This window comes from Oxyura jamaicensis, chromosome 9, assembly GCF_011077185.1.
Source record: "Oxyura jamaicensis isolate SHBP4307 breed ruddy duck chromosome 9, BPBGC_Ojam_1.0, whole genome shotgun sequence".
NCBI lineage: Eukaryota > Metazoa > Chordata > Aves > Anseriformes > Anatidae > Oxyura > Oxyura jamaicensis.
The window spans coordinates 399133-419259 of record NC_048901.1 but is presented as its reverse complement, the minus strand read 5'-3'; the positions used below and the strand labels follow the sequence as shown (position 1 = coordinate 419259).

Sequence of the window (20127 nt, the reverse complement as noted above, 5' to 3'; positions counted from 1 at the left end):
AGAAAACAAAGTCAAGTTTCAGTTTGTAAATAAACCGCTTCTGAAATCATCACTCTGGAATTGTTCCCTCTCCTGCACCATAATTGTGTGTCTTGGATGGAGAGAGGAATCATGTTAGAAAGGAACACTATCTGCAGCCATTTATCTGTAGTAAAATCCATTTTTTTTTAAAGGATTTGAATGGTGCTGAAATTCCCCAAAGTTAGAAGCTAAAATGCAATCCAGAACCGTCTTTTTGAATTCTTGTAGAACCTAATTCAGCTATTCACTTTTATGTCTATGGTGATAATTAGGAATTGATCCCCCGTGTGCTGATGATAATGATAGAAAGTCAGCTCAGCAATGGGTAGATCAGGCCCAGGCTACTTTACAGCAATATGTTATTTAAGTGTTTTACTTCACACCAGATGAACCTACAACACTATGTGATTGTGTCCAATGGAATGCTTGAATCATAATTTTTACCTGACTTATCTAGCATAGGCTTAAAATTGTACATTAGCCATTCCTTAATTTTTGTTTTTATATATTTTTATTATGTGGTTTAACCACGTAAGTACAGTGAAACATATCATGCTATCTAAAGGCTGAATAAGAAAAGAAAAATAAAAGTAAATGGAGAAAGCAAGTTTTAAAACAAGACTGAGACATCAGAAATAAATAACTCATTCCATTAGAAAGAGAAAGCAAGAATGCAAATTATGCAGAAAGCCAAGCAACACCAGACGTGTTTTGGAGAAAATCAAGGCAAGGCAAAAAGGTGATGAAGTAAAATGAGCAATGAGGACTCTGTGGTTACACAAACTCAGTAGACATGGTGAGTTTCACATTTGTGAGAGCAATAGTGACTGGATTCAGAAAATAAATGGATGCTAAAGGTTGTAATTAAACTTAAAAGCCAACAAAGTCATGGTTCATATGTGAGACAGACAATTGCTTTGCACTGCTCTGAATGCAGCCACTCACGGTTTTTTTCCTGAAGGGATTGAAGTGAGATGAGCAGCTGAGCCCAGGAGAACAATCCACAGGTTTGGAGTTTTATGCAACTCTTGGATTGTCGGATCTTTAAACCTGCATTTGGATTGCATTGCAGTTGAGGAAGCTAGCATGTGCCTTCACATGAAAGTGCTGAGCAGAACAGGAATGGATTTAATGGTCTTGAATGCTCTCCTGTGTTTCAAGTTTATAGCACTGAAAATGAGGATGATATCAGGCCTGTAGTTACAAGGTTTTGAACATCTAAACACTATTTCACAACTTTTTTTTTTTTTTTCCTGTCCAAAGTGAGTTTTTATAGTTTAGCCATTCATCTCATGAAGTGGGAATTTAACATGTCAGTGTTGACACTGTTAACTATAGCAGCAATGATGAAACTTCTATAATACTGACCTTTCAAAAAATAAAACTGCAATAAAGATGTTGTTTCCATTAGACCTTTTAGATCACTTACAAATTATCTGGATCTCCTACTGTTTATTTGTTTTTACTTTAGATTGTTGCCTCAAGCATTTAAATAATTATAATAAAATAATAATAGAACTAAGATTAGATAAATTAAGTGGAAATGAAACTGAATACATTTTCCATGACAGCAGGCGAGTCCCATTCTGTGGCTGCTCAGAAACAAAACTGGAATTTTTATGACAGTAGACAATAAGGCGATCATGTACAGGATGTAACCCAATGCTCAAGAGGAGCAGTGTGCAAGTGACACATCAACAAAAACAAACTTGTTTCATTTATTTACTGTTAATTACCATAACTTACATAATCATGGACATCTGTTCTCCCTTTCTCATACATGTATGTATACGCTGATAATTACCATTATCTATTGGTCAGAAGAGCAAAAAACACAGTATAGTAATAGATAGTGTATAACATACGGGTGTATATATGTATGTATACATATTTTATATGTATTTATACACACACATATGCACATCTGTCGGATTTATCCTTGAAACACTTTGCATGACATTTTTTTATTTTAAGCTTCAAATCCAAAAAATAAGCAGGTGTGCTTACGTGGGTGGAGGGGCATTTTACAGAAGAGTAAATCATTTGTAATTATTCAAAAAAAAAATATCTAGCAATGCAATATCTATTGTCATGATTCTTCTGAATCACTGTTTTAAAGAATTATTTTCAGCCATAGTGAAGAGGATTATAGTATTTAATCAGTTGCACTGTTCGTTATTGTTATTCAGTTAACAGAGAAAAGCAACTGATAGACAAATTATTATTCTTAGCATATAGCCTTTTTTTCTGTTGAGACTTGAGCAAGTGCTCAAGTGCTCAAGGCTGATTTTTGTCCCTGTGAAACATTTTCTGATTTTCTCTTCTCATTTTATATATTTTGGAACTTTAAGAAAATGTCAAGAAAGTTAGGTTACATTTCATGAAATTCATTTGCTTGAAATGTCTGTCATTTCAATGTTTATTTTTGTTCCTAAAGACTTACAGTCATATACCTTCTGTATACAGATTAAGGATTTTTTAAAAGCATAGCTCTATTTAAGTAATATTTTTTTTCAGAAATAAATGGAAATACCTACATAATTAAGGTTGATAAACATTCTTTTCATAGAGCACAAGAGCTCTCCATCCTTACTGCAAGGTCAGTGTAAACTCCAAATCCATCTTTACACCTGAACAAGATACAGACCATAAAAATTCTGCATTTGTTTTCGATCTTTTGTTCTGTGACTGATATCACCTAGTACCAGACATTATAAAGGAAAAAACAAACAAACAAACAAACAAAAATCAAACACAAAACAACAACAAAAAACTACACTGTGCAGTTGTATCATAACCTACTGAACTTTTCTTCCCTATTTACCAGTTAATCAGAAGATCAGCTTGTATCCCAACACCTGGCAATTCTTATTTTTCTTTTTCTAATGTATATCTGCTTTCAATCTCTAGTGTAATAATTCAGTAATGTACTCATCTGAAAGCTGTACATACTGTATTTTTGTCACAATTCTTTGGAGAGAAGAAATCTCAAAGGACCGCCACTCAGCAAGTTGAATCATCAGTCCACAGTCTCACTGTGCTCATAGAATTAAGGGACAAATTCTCTGCTGTTATACACTTGGTCCATGAGGAGGCTGATGATAAAAGGGAAGTAGGGAATGATTGGAAAATAATGACATACTTTACCAGTTTATGTCTCCCAAGGAAGAGGTCCTTTGTTTTAAAATTGTTTTAAATTGTTGCTCTGCCTTGACATCTAGAATCAAGAGTCTGGTATACAGATAGAAGGCATTATTTGAGATGATCCTGAGGTCTCTTAGAGCCAAAGAAGACGCACAGACATAGACAGATAGATATAGGCAAAAATATAGAAGAAATATACTTGCACATTTTATTTTCTTTACTGTTTCTGCTGACTCAAGCAAAGGAGACTGAACTTGGTTCATTAATCCCTGTCCCACAGCTTAGGGTTGGGGGAAGTGAAGGGCTTTGATTTTATTTCTAAGTTGTCTTTCCTACTGTGGAACAAAACAAAACAAAACAAAACAAACAAACAAAAAGCCCTGAAATTAATTTACTGAGTCATGAAGACTCCCTCTTTCGACAACCCCCAACTGAAAGAGTGCTAAGCTAAGAGCTGGTACAGCAACAAAGAAAAATTTGACTGGGTATAAGCTAGTCTCTTTGACCTGATTGAAACTAATGCTCTGATATATCCTGTATGCTGCAGACTTTACACTCATTGAAATCCAGATTAATTCCAGGGAAATCAATGTCACTTTAGGGTGACTGAAACAGATATTTTTTTTCTAATATAACTCATGCCAAGTAATATTGGTACTTAGTAGGGTACAAGACCATGTCTTTTAAATGCAGTGTCTCCTAAGAACATTTTTCATTTTTTTTTTTTTCCAAATAACAATGTTTTATCCTTTCCTTCAAATTTTCTATATTTGAAATATTTTTTCCTAGCACCTGCTTAATCTTTTGTTCCATAGATAATTTCTCATTACCCAGGTGTCCTCTTATGGACCCACAGAAAGATTGGGCCTAGTTTAAGCGTGAAATAATCCTGTTGCTTCTATCTGAGAATGAATAAACCCAGGATTAGATCAGATAAAACACACTTGAGATAAAGTGCACAAGGTGGATTATATGAGAAAAGAGGATTTAGTGAAGAACATATCCACAACTTTTTGTTAACATAGAGAATGGTAGCTTTTGTAAGCAACATTTATGGAAACTCAACTGGAGGTTTAAAAGCTATGTCTTTTGTTGTACATTTCTCTGCATACATTTGCTTTGTAGTTGGTAGCTTTAACTTTGGAAGCCATGCTGGGCCTTGACTCATGCTCATTTTGTCTAATGAAAACCTAAAGATGTACTTTTACTCATAGATTCTTGTTTTGTTTTCTTTGAAGTTTATTAAGCTATCCAGTAAGATGAGAGGTTCATTAGGTTTCTATTATCATGGCTACAAATTAAGCATCTGTTCCCTGTGGAGTTATAAGCTTCAAGTGGATGTCAGAGACATACTTATTACAATATTTACTTAATTACCAAGTTACTGCTCCTTGTCATATAAAATACAAACATGGACTCTGCTGTCCATATTAGACATATACTCTTCACCTGCTGAATGTTTAAGATACACTCATTCCATTTAGCACTCTTAAAATATGCAACAAAATTTTTGTTAAGTGATAATTTAAAAAGGTAAACCAATAACAATTAAGCACAAAATTGATTTTAATATATTATCAATAGTATTCAAATATCGTATGATATTACCATTGACTTTGGCTTTACATGTCAGGACGTTGGTAGATTCCAATACCAACAAAAGCACACAAAAATTAGGTAATCATAATTAGCCAAAGCACCTCAAAAGTCAACAGGTAAGGGTGTGTTGTCAAGTAGCTGATTGGAGATCATTGGAGTTAAGAGCTCTCCTAAAAGCAGTTCAGATATAATGCTAATGATCTGTAATAAAATTGGTCTTTTCAAGGCACATATCTTTTATGAAAATGCAGGGAATTTCACATAAGAGGCAAATGTGTCATCACAAATGTCTGAAAGTCACTCTTCATCATCATTTTTTTTTCCTCCTCTTTAGTGCTTTAATTATCTAATGCTGTAAATTATAGAATTACCAGATCTTCCCCTGTCAAGTTTTCTGAAGATGTCGAGCCATGTAAAATTGAAAATGTTATTTCCTCTTCTCAGATATGACTTGTGAGAACAGATATGGCTGTTGGGAGGATGTCAACACAACAGAACAATGTCTGCATTTTTGAGAAATTTGTGTTCATTTTTAATTCAGAAGTTGCATTCAGACTTTACAGGTTATCAACTGTGAAACTCATCATTTGCATACTATCTATCATATGACTAATACCTCACTGAAAACCTTCATCTTTTTTTTTGTAGCTTATAGGCATAACTCTCACTACCAGTAATGTAATTTGATATGGTCTATTCTAGCAGCCCTTTTCCCTGTTAAAAAAAATATATATATATATATAATTATTTACCTTTCATGAATCCTGCCCTGGAGAGGCCCATCTCTACTCCAGCTATGGAAGGAATACAAGCTTCTAACTCCAGGTCCATTGAATCATAGCATATGATTAGCTTTCATGACTTCCATAAATTCCAGTTAATGTATAGACACTACACATAAAAAAATTGACTTATGCAAGTTTAAAGAAATAATACTTAAAACTCAATTTTGAGTCTTTTCTGGTTCTCCCACCTGAATGAAAGGCCTACTTGATGAGATAATCACCCACCAATGAACAGGACTTCTGATATTATTTTATTATAATTTTATTATATAATTTTATTATTTTTACTTCTGATAAATATAACTATTATTATTATTATTATTATTGAAACTGTCAATACAAAAATATTTAAGCTTAATACAAAAGCTTTTTCCCACCCAAAATGAGTCAATAAAACTCTCATTTGTTTTGGTATGCCCATATAAACCATTTTGACGTAAAATATGAGCATTTGCTCTCCAGTATAAAAGAAGGATAAAAGAAAGGTGAAAAATCCATCATGCTTCTCGTATAGAAAATATTAAAATAAATATTTTCCTAGGAAACTGCATACTAAGTAAAAAATCCAACACTAAAGTCCTCACTGTGCATTCTTGCTAGATATGCATTACTAGCAAAGAATATTGAGAACTTTTCCTAAAAAAATAAAAAGTAATATCAATATCTGAAGATATGATGATATCAATATTTCAAAGACCTCTTAATCCCAGTTAGGTCAGTTCAAGCCATCATCACAAAAATAAACAAAGCAGCAACCCAGTCTTAATCTTTCTTGTGCTTTAACTTGATCTTTTTAAAATCTCATATTCTTCAAGAAGATGCACCAGATCTCCCTTTATTACCCAGTTCTACAAAACAAAGATTAAAAAATATTTACAAAGGTTCCTTATAAAAAACTCTAAAAATTATCAATAAATTAATTATTTTTCAAGAGAACTAATCTGAAAAGTTTAAATTAACTGATTAGTTCCCATCTTGACATCTTATATTAATTAAAAAGCAAACAAACAAAACAAACAAACAGAAACATGCAAAAATGCACAAAACAATGTTATTTGTCATTTCAGCCATCAGTAACTACATTCTAATTTTGCATAGGGACAGACACATGTGAAGTTATTTACTGTTACATAAATGTCAACAAAATATGACTCTTACTCACTCATAAGTGTCTAGGGTTTCTAAAATGTACCAGAATACTGGGAAACAAAATGTTTTATGTAATCTAGTAATAATTATTGCAAAATAATAATGAAAATATTCTCTGGTGAATTTTATTCTTCTAGAATGTCTTGAAATAGGTTTGTGATTAAAAGTAATCCTCTATAATTATATCCACAGAGCTGTTTAAGCTTTTTATCACTGCTAATGAAAATATGGTCATGCCTTCTATGAAAAGTATATTTCTCAATATGATGTGCTGTAAACAACATGTCTTTAGGCTATTTTTGACCTTTAACCAGTGGGAAAGGTCTGTCTAGTTGATCTCATCTAACTATACAGCAGGTACAAGGAATTAAACCAATTTAGGTTGAGCCTTGGTACCATATCAAGTATCAGACAATGTTTTCCAAAAGGAAATGCTTAACAAGCTTGTAATCCACTATTATATTTATCTAGTCAGAGGTAAATAAATAAATAAATAATAATAATAATAATAATAATAATCTGAGCTGTGTTCAACAGAGTGGAATCCCAAGTAAAAATCTATGATATCATGTTGTAAAAGTTGGTGAGGAAGGCAGTTATGAGCAAATTAAAAGTAAACAATCCACTATGGACCTACACTGTGTCAGACTGCTCACACAAGAAAAGTAAAACATTAAATAGCTGGCTCCAGCAGCCTTCACACATTTGCCTGAATTTCAAGGGGAATAATGCTTTTCACTGGGGGGGGGGGGGGAGGGGAGGGGAAGGGAGAGAGAGCATTTAAAGAATAACGAAAAACTTTCAAAATGTTTTTTTTTTGTCTTTTTTCTTTTTCCTTTTTTTTTTTTTCCTAACATTAATTAGGTCCTTAAAAACACAAGTATAATCTAAGTGGACAACTTTGTTTTTGGTAAAGATATAGATCCCAAACTCACCATTCTGGCTCTGCTCCCTTGCTGAGATGGAGCCTGATGTTTCTTCTGGCAGGGGCACGTCTTGAGGTTCTGGACAGTATGGTGCCACCAGATGTTCCTGAGATTTCATGAGAATAAACTGGTTACTTGCCTTAAATCCATGTAAATCTTATCATACCAGAAATCATCAGGCACAAGGGGGCAAGTTCAGCATGAATTTGATCCAGAGCGGTCATTTACTTCAAGTGACCTAACCTAATCTGCATATATATTCATCTGCTATTTATTAAAAAAGTGGTACAAGGTCAAATTCAAACCATAAATCTCAAAAATGTGCGGTTCAGGGTGTAGTTTTGTCCTCCAAAACCAAAGTTTGCAGACACCTTAGATTCTCTGATGTGATGTGGGATGACCATAGTCCCCCATATGGCCCCACCAGCAGAGGCAAGATGATGATGGTTACCCTTGAAAGTACATCTGGAATGGGGTATGAGTTTGTTAACACTGCTCCTGTTTCAGTGATGTTCATATAACCAAAATTGAAAGAAACCTTGAATTTTGCATAGTTTTGACCAATTTTGCTTATCAAAGACAACAACTGAAAAAATTCCCTGCCACCTCTGACTATTTCCTGCTTCCAAAATTTGAAATTTTCATCGGGTAAAAATGACCTTAGGCATCCTAAACATTTGTACGAAACTATTTTTATTTTTATATTTTTAGGGGATTACCTATTAATGCCATTATTTATTGGTGTACATCTTAAAAGAATATTCAAATGCTTAAAACTGGAAATGAAGCATAATGCAAGGCACTACAGAGCAGATGCCAAGCTTGAAGTGCTCTTAGGAATATGTATACCACATTTTAATTTCAACTCCTATTATTATACTAACTAGTCACAAAATGGCTTCCTATTTATGCAATATGCTATCTGTAATGTCACTTAAATTGAATAGAGGAGTGCCTTCTAATAATGTATGTTTACTTTATGAACTTGTGGGCAATTACATTGTAATTATGTCTTTTGTAGGTCCTTTTTTGCTGACACATAGTGCACCAGTGCATTTTAAGTGTAATTGCAGTTCTCCCTACCATTTAGGAAAGCTGAACATTGTTAAAGGTTTGTAAATTACCTACACTTAGACCATAGGCAACTGGGCAAATTAAATGGCAATGTCAGTAATATTACAATGTAAATTGGTGCCAAGCATAAGCCAAGGTAAAAGATTTTTTACAGAACAATGTTTATGTAGCACCTCAAAAACTGCAACAGAAAACATAGATATTCCCAAACTTGCAAAAGTGCATGATTCTGATACCTGAAAAGCACACACAGCATACAGTCTAAATAACTATCGACTACCTGAAGAACTGAATGTACACGTGTGTGTGAATGTACACACATATATTTTGTCCAACAGGGCTACACAGTCGTCCAATAGAAGTGAAAGGTATGATCAAATGCCAGTCTATCAGAATTGCATCGTTCTCACATCCTTGCTTCCTCAGGAATGGTGCTTCATCATAGAAAATGCTTTCCCAGCAGCCTGTTATGTCTTGGAGGCAGGAATGGAGACACTCAGACCATCCCCATGCTGAAAGTTGCATCTTTCTTATTCCCTTCTCACAAGACCTTGTACTCACCATGAGGAATGACGGAAACAACCAGCCTCTTTGACCATACTTGTTTTACTCATTCCTCAGGGTAAAGCTGTAAGCATTGCGTTGACTTGCAGTTTCATGGGGCAAAATGTTCCTGTCATAGTTGTGTCCCTGTCACAATTTTAGCTTCTCAACAAATCCACAGACTAGTTCCCCAGGTAAACTCAAGTTTGAGTCCCCTGTGATATTTGACCAAGATCATTGCAGCAGGAGTAACCTTCAAAAGTCTAAAGAAGGAATTGGAATCCCTTATCCCAATCCTTACTCCTGCAGAGCAGTGAGCTGAATCCCAAAGGTGGCTTAAGGAACACAGGTAAAAATAAAATTCTCTCTTGGCATCAGCGTGACACCATATTTTCTACAGCTGGGCACTGTTTGATTGGGGTACAGAATTTTAAAATGAGGTTCTTACATTTTCAGCCTGGTGTTTTAAACAGGCTATTCTGTGTGTGCTTTATCATTCACTTCACTATCTTTATCACAAGGTAGCTCTTCACTTATGTTTATCCACTTTGTTGGTAAAACAGAAATTTCAAAGCAGAGAATATTTATATTTGCACAACCTTTGCAATGATCATGAAGCACAGTAATAAAAATCTAACTTTTTAATGTATATATATTTTTCCTTACAGACTGGATATAACAGTATTGTTTTCAAGAACAAAAACTTGAGGAGCTGACAGTGTTTCTGCTATAGGAATTTGAACTATCACATGCATGGACATGTCACTACAGATTTTTTTTTAAAGTGGATTTGTGTCGCCCTATGGGGCTTAAGGGGATAGTGATTATTATACACAGAGAAATGTGCATTTAGTTTACCAAACCAATGTCCCACAGAGGTGACCACTCTAGAAAGACCAGCAACATCACTTAAGTAAATTAATTTTGAAGTACTGTCCTGTCACTTCATGCCTCTAGGCTAATCACTCACTGGTGGAGACATCCCAGTTTTGGATTAAACCAGCTCAACCATGCAAACTGGAGCCGCTGCATGGGAATGAGCATCTGGGATTGACAGCTCACAGATCTTGGCAATAGAAGCCACAAGTCCAATGACATTAATTTAATTTAGAGTAAAATCCTAGTGTCATTTTAGTAGAATTCAATCTTTAGTAAACATTTATCAGAATAAACCCAGGAGGCCTTATGCTGCCCTCACTTCCCTTTCTTGCAGCTTGGAAGTAGCAATGGAATTATAGTAATGCAAATCAGAATCATATCCTATGGCTGGATGCAAAAATTGGTATGTTATGTTGGAAATACTCATGTTCCTAGGCCCAGCAAACATGCAAACATCCAACTACAAATTTATACTTTCAGAGATGCCAGGGATTTAAAATTCCTCTTTCTATTGGTGTTTCTAACTGAAAGTGAGAACTGTAAACATATAGATAAGACAAAACCTTTGAGGGGCTGGTAGCCTTTTCCCCATAATTAGCTTGCTCAGAAGGAAAGAGGCAGAGAAATTGCACAGCGCAGACACACAGATTTTAATTGTGCTTGGCCTTACAAGGGGCAGCACATAAAGTGCACAACACCAACACCAGACATATTATACATACACATATAGCTTTGTGAAACTCTTCTCTTTTTGGTTTTCTAAATGCACATTGAGCAGCAGGACATATTACTTAAATTAAAGGTTCCTTACTGCAGCCTTATGAGGAACTTTCTGTGTGACCAGCTAATAATGACTCAGCCAGCCCCAGCATCATCTCCAGTTACTTTAATTTAGCTGGAATATACCTACTAGTGATATAATTTAAAGTCAATTGTAGTTTGAAGTCTGCCGATTTGCACAGGCACAATAATAATCTCATACTCACAGCCCTTCCTGTACCTCTCCTATACCATTTCTGTTGTCACCTTTTTACATTAAACACAAAAGGGTTTCCAGTAAACATCAGTATTAAGTGCTATTCCATTTAAATGGACGTAAATTATTCAACTACTGCAATTATTGCAAAAATGTAACTTTTAATTTGAGGAGGAAAAAAACTCCCTTAATTGCTACATTCAGTAACTATTCTTTTATACTCACAATGGACTTAGAAGAGAACAGCAAAGAAGTGAGGAATACTGTTGCCAAACACAGACCCTAAATTACTGGCATGTCTATGGAGCTTTCTACTTTAATGCACTTAGGGGGAATAGCTCATCACTAATGATTTGGAAATACAGACCACATAGATCCTCAATTCAAAGTTAAACAGTAACCTGAGTTTTAAAAAAACGTTTCCTCCCCCCAACACATATATAGATGTAAAAACAACAACAACAACAACAACACAGTATTAATAATACCAAAATACGATGCCAAATGCAATGGCTTTCCTACAAACTCTATCACCTGTTTATTTCTCACCCTCAGTACTAACACTAAATTGGGCCTCATGAATTATTCATGAGGGGCCCTTTAATGGGATCATTTTTCCTGGCTAGCTCTGACACTAATGCTAAGAAAAATCTCTTGACATTAATCTTGGGTTGAAGAAGGCCCCAAACACCTAGTTTTCTTCTGTATGTTCCCTTTCCTCCTCCTATTTAACACATTATAGAAACCAGTCATTCTGCAGCTCTGTAATGCATGAGTGTGGGCATAGGAGGTTAGAAGGGAAGATACAAGGTTGGAAAGGGAATTTGTGGCATTAGGATTTTCACTCTGGGGACTCTGGGGTCTGGTCCAGCTCACGTTAAATTTAAATGAAAGTTTTCCATTATCCATCGCCAGTCCTGGACAGCAGAAGCAAGTCCTAGAGCCCTGCTTATTTAGCACATATGCATAACTTTTCTGAAGGAAATGGAATATCTGCTTGAAAAAGACAAGCAAGATATGAATCTACGGCTACACTATTTTAGATAAACTGTCTAGAGTTGATTAAAGCCCTTTTTTCCTCCCCATTATTTTATAGCTATTCTAATGATGAAGTGATTCAGGGTGTTTTCCAGGACTAATTACAAGAGTCATGGGCTCTGGTCTCAATTGCAAATACAACCTTCAATAGAGGCATGAGAAGCCACAACTAGGTATTGGCAGATCCTAAAGACAAAGTTGTTTTTAATTTATGCAGAAAGATGATTCCTGCAAAATATTATCCAAATTACAGTCCCTTGCCAAAAGAAAAATCTGTTTAAGGTGCCCTGATATAAAAAAGAAGCTATGTTAGAGAACTGTGAATTGCAATCTAAAACATAGCTTATTAGCTAGGGCCATATGATAAGGATACCCGCCCCCAGCCCCCTCCCCACACACTCCTTTGGTCATACTGATAAGACTACCAAGTTTCCTTATTTTTCTAAAATAAAATACCTAAAAAGCAATACATTTTTTTTTTCAGTTGTGGCTTTTTGACATTTATACTGGTTTTCTGTCTAAATCTGACAACATTTGTAACAAAATGAAGTGACTGTTACTGCTGGAATGTGTCCTGGAGGCTTTTTCTGTCAGAGGAGATGACAGTAACTTTTCACATGCAGATTAAGCTGGTGTTTACAGATTTGCCCTGGGTGTGCATTTTTATCCAGCTGTGATCAAGTAACACTGCCTGATGAGTGCCAGACAGATCTCCTGATACGAAGGACTTACACACCCATCACTTCTGCGCAGAACATGGTTCTAATCTGGACACCACAGCAAAGATCAGTTATTATTGGATTTTTGTTTTGCCTTCATTTGTATACCAAAGCAGAGTATTCACATGAGAATGTGAAAAGCTTAAATGTTTAAAAATCACCTTGACATTTTACACAAAACAGTGCATTGTGGATTTAAATTTTTTTGTTCAACCTTTATGTTCCCTACACTGAGCCCTAACAGAATTTTCAAACAGGAAGGAATAGGGTAGGTGTTTTCACAATTGACAAACTAGGATTTCTTTTTTTTTTTTTTTCTTTTTTTCTTTTTTTCTTTTTTTTTTTTAATTCCCTGTTAGATATCTTTAGTATGCATGGTGTACATACTGATATGTGATACGGCAAACTACAGCCTCAATAGCATATAACCTGTTCCCAGTCAGTGAAAGTGTGAGGTCAAGAGGTTGTTGCCTTTGTGGGACCTGAAGCTATACACATTAGAAAGATACTTTGAAAAGTACCAGTGGTTGCATATTGCTTTCTCAGAACTCCTAGCTGTTCAAGCTGAGAGAGAAGAAGCTCTATTTTCTATATCCAAATTTCTGTTTGGAACCTCTAATTCATGAAAGGATAAGAGGAAAAAATAATAATAATAATAAAAAAAATCCTTTGAACTTGAACTTAAAATATATTTCTAAATATTAACAACATAAACATTGCTTAAAGTATTAGCAACTTATTTCACAATCACTGTATGTTTTCAAACTGTTACTAAAAACACACAAATATGCCAAAGTAACCCTTGTAAAAGGAGTGCTTGGCTTTGTGGATCAGATTCTGCTCTTTTATCAGCATTTTCACTGCTTTCACTGACCATGTGATCCATATTTATATTGGTATACGTGAAAACACTTGCCGTTTAGTTTCAGTTTGCTTCAAAATGCCACGCAGTTCATAGACCTTTCCTGCTCATGTTCTAACTCTTGCACATGCAAGTATTAAGAAACCAGTCCTCTATCCTGTATTATCTAATGAGCCTTACAAATCGCAAGGCAGCTTGCTCCAGAAGGCAGTAGTCAGAAGGTGCACACTGAAAAAATATATATATATTTCAGTGGTTCCTACCAAGAGCTGGTGTAGATCATTTTAATACTGACTATACATGAATCTTTTTGCTTATGGCACTGAAGCTGCAGAAAACTGTGGAAAAACTGATTCCAGAATCTCATGCATAAAATCAGTAATGTCTAGAGAGTTTTTTTATTTCTTTCTGACTACATTTATCAAAGTGTGAACTGGTAAACTCCAGGGAACACTGAGTTATACAAAATCTCTCACCTCTGGGTCAGAGGTTCAGATCTGGATAGGTCCTTGGTGAATGAAAGTCATTACCAGCTGACGGTTTTCTGGTGACCTACACAAAACATCATCCAGATTCAGTGGGCAGATGTCCATATTACAGAACACACCCCTACAATTTGTTCTCTTCTTGGCAACTGTAGCTGAGAAACCAAGAAATAGATGGGCATAACTCCTCCTCCCCCAAACCATTACTTTCATTCAACTGGCAGGGTATTACAAAGGAACTTAGACTTGGAAACAGCAAGGGTAGAGAATACACAATGATTTTACTCACTATTTAATTCATAAATAACAATATATAAACATCAGGCCATGCCAGTTGCAAGTTGCTCTTTTTTGGAGGCACAATTTGATGCCAAGCCATCCCAGTTGATAAGAACAAGCTTGCAGCCTCCCAGTACTTCCAATAACTTCCCTGAAGAGAAGAAAAATGCTGTAAAGGCAAGCAGTCAACCATGAAGGACGCTGGCTAAGGATAAATCCCAGGTCTTTTCTCCCACTGCTAACCCAGCCCTGTTTTTCCTCTGCTCTGAACAGCTTGGAACAAGCAGAGCACAAGTATAAGGAAGGTTTCTCCGGGGTGTGTCTGCACCCATGTCATAGGATGGGGTAACAGGCACTGAAACCCCAAGAAACCTGTTGCAGACTTCTTCCATCACCAGCTAAAGCTGAGCCTATGCTCTAAATGTTGTATATATACTGTGGACTCATTATGTTTGTTCATAATATATACACATTTATATGAACATATGCAGAATCTTATTGGCTGTCAATAATTTGGCTATTCTAGAAAAGTTGAAACTAAGTTCTTGCATTTTTAAAGGAGATATTAATTTTAATATATCATCTCACAAATAACTAATGGAAAGCCTAACAATTTCTGATACTCAGTTTTAACTAGTCATGTTCATAATATTCATTGAACCTATAAGGAGGTTCTGAATTCTAACCAGATATTGAAAAACACCAATTAAGTTGCTCTTTGACTACTATCAGAAGGATTTGCTGTAATATTTAATGTTTGATTTGCTGGGGAAGATGTGTTTTTTAGCAGTCACCTGTCTGTTATTCATTTAGCTAGGTGCTTGTATGAGCTTTGCACTTTTTAAAATCCTTTTCAGGAGACTTAATTTTCTCCTGCATATATACTAGCTAACAGCTTCCTATTCTTCTTCACTGTACTGACAAATAAACCAAGAATGCCTGTACTCGTTTCATTATAAACATTTCGTAAGCATTCCATAAAGATTACTTCTGAACACTATGGCTGAGGCTAGATGTGAGCTGCTTTTCCCTGTGATGAAAGGCCAGTGTCTGATGAAATGAGCCACCCAGGCCCTAAAATGGCTTTATAAAAATAGTTTTAATCTCTTCATTGTCTGACTTCACGGCATGGTAGTGCTGCCCTTAAATAAAACTTACATAAAAATGGTTAGTACAGCTGGTTAGAAAATGTGCTTGAAGTTTAGAATCACATATTATTGTTTATACAGATGACTATTTGGGATAGACTTCAATAGAATCCGACTTTACTAGCAAAGGAGAAGGCTTTGGCAATAGCATACAGTGATAAGCAACAGCAACTCATATTTTCCAACTGAGATCAATGTGGCCTTTTGTCCATTAATGCAGACCTAAATATCACGAGACAGATACGAATAGATGAGAGTGAAAATATGATAAAGAAAAGTCTGGAGTAGTCAGATTTAAGAGACTTGTTTCATATTCCAATTCATTTTAGTACTCTACAGGAAAGCAGCCTGTTTCTACATTTTCAATTAGCATACCCTAGATATGAATGAAATACTTATTTTCTCCTAACACAGATGCTTTTTTGTTCACCCATTTTGATCCTGTGTTCATAGAATTGGATTTCTACAAAAATCCTTGGAAGCATTTTAGCAATGCATCTTTTTGAAATGTCAAGGAATGGGTTTATTTGGAATGGAAGTTTGCCGATGATCACTCCAAGTCATTCAGATGCCAATTTAGATATTTAAATACTAATGCCAGGCTGAGGGAAGGGGGGAGGAAAACCCCAAAACAACGAAAACACAACCAAACTTAAAAAGCTCCCAGCTCTGTGCATATTAAATTAAACTAAAAATAAAGATGACGGCAGTATCTGCAAGCAATTTGGGTAGTCAGAAGAGAACAGTACCCTCTGGTTTGAAAACAATGTTTAGTGTTTGCACTGTTCTTACTTGTCAAAATAAATTTGGACAGGGTTCCTATTTCCTGAATTGACTGAAGTTTTTCATTCTGTAAATTTCTAATGTGTTATGTCACATCTTGTATTTCATGGTGTCACGTTGCATTATTTTGCATCACTGTCAGTGAAGTTGATGAAACACAACACAACAGCACATGACAAAAAGGAATAAGCTGTTGGTTATACAAAGTTTTGTAATTCAGTATCTGTTAGATGCTGTAGTCATTGCAGATAATCTTGAACTTTTAATACTTGCAACTTCTTGGTCACAGCTAGTGAGAAACCTGTTCAAATTACTGGTTTATTGTAAAGCAAGCCCCGTCTCTTGGGAAACACAGGGTTGTCGTTATTTACTCAGTGTCAGAGTATGCTGCTGCTGCTTTTCAACCTCTGCGTTGTTAATTTATAATGATTAGAATGAGATTTGAGACATACTAAGGTAGAGGATTTCTCAGAACACAATAATGAGAATATTCATTTGAGACAGCATTAAAGGCACAATATGACTGTTTTGATTTTACAGCACAAATACAGCACATATCCTTAGGACTGTTTCCATTCATTATGATTAAGCCATGTAACTCAATAGAGAGAGAACCGAGTTCTCTTCCCTCCCTTCCCCCCTTATTGTTCTTGCTGATAGCAATGCCATAAAACTGAAGATTTATAACCTAACAAGACCTAACCTAAGCAGACCGCTTAAGAAAAGAGAATATTTACATTTTGAGAAACAAACCAAGTTATGGTTATAAAATATAAGAGTCTATAGTCCTCACCAAAAAAAAAAAAAAAAAGAAAAAAGAAAAAAGAAAAAAAAAGAAATAAAATTCTACCCTTACTGCAAGTGTAATTCTTGTCTGAGAAGAAATAGGTGAACATAAGAACTTAATAGCAATCATGATGGGTCATCATGACAATTGTTTGGTCTATGTGCTGTGAAAACTTTAAAACTGGAAAGTACTGGAGGAACTTCCAAAAATTTGTACAAATACACAGAATGGAAACAAAAAGCCACAAATCAGAGTCTGTCTGTCTTTCAGTTAAATTGTTTTTACTTCTGAATGTGTTTTTTGAGTGGATGTGACTCAAGGTGTTTGTGTACTACCCAATTCTGATTTAAATTTTTTGCTATGACACAAAAAATTTGCTATAAAGAAATACAGCAGTTTTATTTCTTTTTCATTCCATTGTTCTAGTCCATTGCAAGACATGGGCTGTTGCTGTTTTCTTCTGAGAAGAGAATAGATAAACTAAAGATATCATGTAGTATTTGCATTATATTAAGGAGGTTATGTTAGAAAATATATCCAATAATACAACAAAAATGCGCCAGAAATTGTAATAAGCCAAGCAAAGGACTATGAAGCAAGATTGCCTGAAAAACAGAACACAGAGCTGAGCAGGAGTCATCAAGTTCAAGCACGTGCCAGCACATGAATCACATCACAAACCCAACTAATAAATCTGAGCTCTGTGTTTACTCCCACACTCCTTTACTTATGGCTCTGGTGTCTAGAAACCTCCTCTCCATTTCTTGTCCAAATGTATTCATAGCCAATTTATGTCCATTTGTTCTCATGTCAAAATTATCATTTAATTTCACAAGCTTTTGTTTCTCCCCAGGGTTTACCTCATCATATATTTATAGACAGCAATGCTCTCAACCTCTGCTTTGCCAGGCCCAGCTTCTTTTCAGACAGTTGTCCTTTTCTCTGATCACCTCACTAGTCACCCTTTGTACCTGTTTCAAAAATAAATAAATTTATAAATAAAAATTTACACCACAGCCATGGGGATTCAGAATTTCAGGTGATGTCTAACGAGCACCTTGGTTGATGGCATATATACTCTCCTTGCTTCATTAAAAATATTTTCCTCAATATATCTTTAAATTGCATTTTCCCTTTCTGTTGTCTAAGTGCACTGGTAGTTCATAGTAATTCTGTGATTGACTATTGTAACTAGGTAGCTTTCTTCTCTGTCACTTCCCACTGATGAGCCTACATTTCATAGCAGATATTTTTCATTAGTCCTGAAGTGCATGACCTTGCAGCACATGACCTTAAATTCCATCCCATTTCTATTACCCCAGACTTCAAGGTCATTTAATTCTTCCTGTATAATATTCCAATCCTCCACTGTATTCATGACATCTCCCAGTTTTGTATCATCAGCAAATTAATTAGTACACTCCTACTTTTTCTGCCTAGGTCATTAAGGAAAATATTAAATAAAATTAATCCCCAGACCAATCCTAAAGGAACTCCACTAGTAACTTCCCTCCAGAGAGAGAGACAAATCCTTTCAACGTAACTTGCTCTTGTCTCCTTTTCAGACTCTTTACTTATATTTTAGTCCTGATACTTGTCCTTATCTTTTCCAATTTAACTAATTATTCCCCAGGTAGTAATGTATCAAACACTTTAATAAAGAACAGATAGGTTGAATCTATTGCATTTTTATCTCAAAAATCAAGTTGTCATTAAAATAAAGAAGGTAAGATAAGTTTATGTGCATGATTTTTTAAGAATGAATTCATGTTTCATTTAGGCCCATTTTTTTCCCATTTTAACCTTATTTTTATTCTCAAATTCTTCATTTAATTTTTGGGTCACACCTAGACTATCTTTAATTTCTACTCTATCCTCAATGCACAGTGATTCTCTTGTGTTTTCCCTTCCTCTCACAACTGAAAAAGCTTTTCCATCTGCTTAATTTGGTTTGCAGTGTCTAACTCTGCTTGACTTTTGCCAGTTCTTTGTATTATTATCCGTATGAAGTGCCAAGGTGTACCTTTCATTTGATAGCCTGTCCTTCCCCTATGGCCATTCCTTGTTGAATTTTTATTATTTCTTGTAAAATGTCCGAGGTAGTAATTTATCTGCTAAGGCATACAGTCCCATGTTAGTTCACCTGGCTGGAGTAACATCACCTTGTTGGTTTAGTAATCAGCTAGTAAAGAAATAACTTGAGTAAGAAATAACTGAACCTTCCTGCTAGTGGCATTCATTTTCTTGTGTAGGCTGGGCAAAAAAGTCCTCCACAAAATAAAATAAACAATAGATTTTATCATATACTTCAGAAATGACAGAGCTGCATCTCCAAAGGCTGTTGTTTGATGTCACTCATCCTTGCAGATAGCAGCACATCTACCTGCACAGGCTAGAGCTCAGTACAATCCCAGATGGCAGGAAACATCTAGTAGACATTTCAGAGAAAGGTGACTTCTCATAAAGCCTTCCTAGTGGTATTTGATTTGATACAAACCCTGTAGAGCTCGCTCGTGCACCAGATTGCATAGATGTTCCTCTAGTGCATTCTGGAATGTACCTGAATTGGGCATAACTGTTTCAAGAGGCCTCTAGCGGGTACCAGTCAGCTCTTATGCAAACTTGCATGGATGGAAAAGACTGTGGAGGACCTATGAGCAGAGCAAGCACTACACTTCAGAGCAGTGTGGAAGAGTGAGTGGTTTTGCATGGGGGCTAAAGGTGCCAACAAGCAATAGGAGCTATGAAATCAAAAACTAGTATCTCTGATCATTAAAAATCATGAAGATTTTGTCCTTTATAATTGTTTTTCCTGTGTTTGTGTTTCTCCCCATAGTGTTTTTAGGCCTATTGTCTTAACTAACTTGCGCATATTTGCATTCAGCATGTTCACCTACATTCTCCATAGTTTCCTTTATGTAGTTGCTGTC

The 20127-nt window shown here is 35.4% G+C and overlaps 1 long non-coding RNA gene across 1 annotated transcript; it reads right to left on the bottom strand.

Annotated features, from left to right (window-relative positions):
- Positions 1–5517: 5517 nt before the first annotated feature.
- Positions 5518–18171, bottom strand: LOC118171829. Its single transcript, XR_004753418.1, has 3 exons — positions 18058–18171; positions 7634–7730; positions 5518–5655 (listed from the first exon to the last, which is right to left on the bottom strand). It is a non-coding gene; the product is annotated as an uncharacterized LOC118171829 (long non-coding RNA).
- Between the last annotated feature and the right edge of the window lie 1956 nt (positions 18172–20127).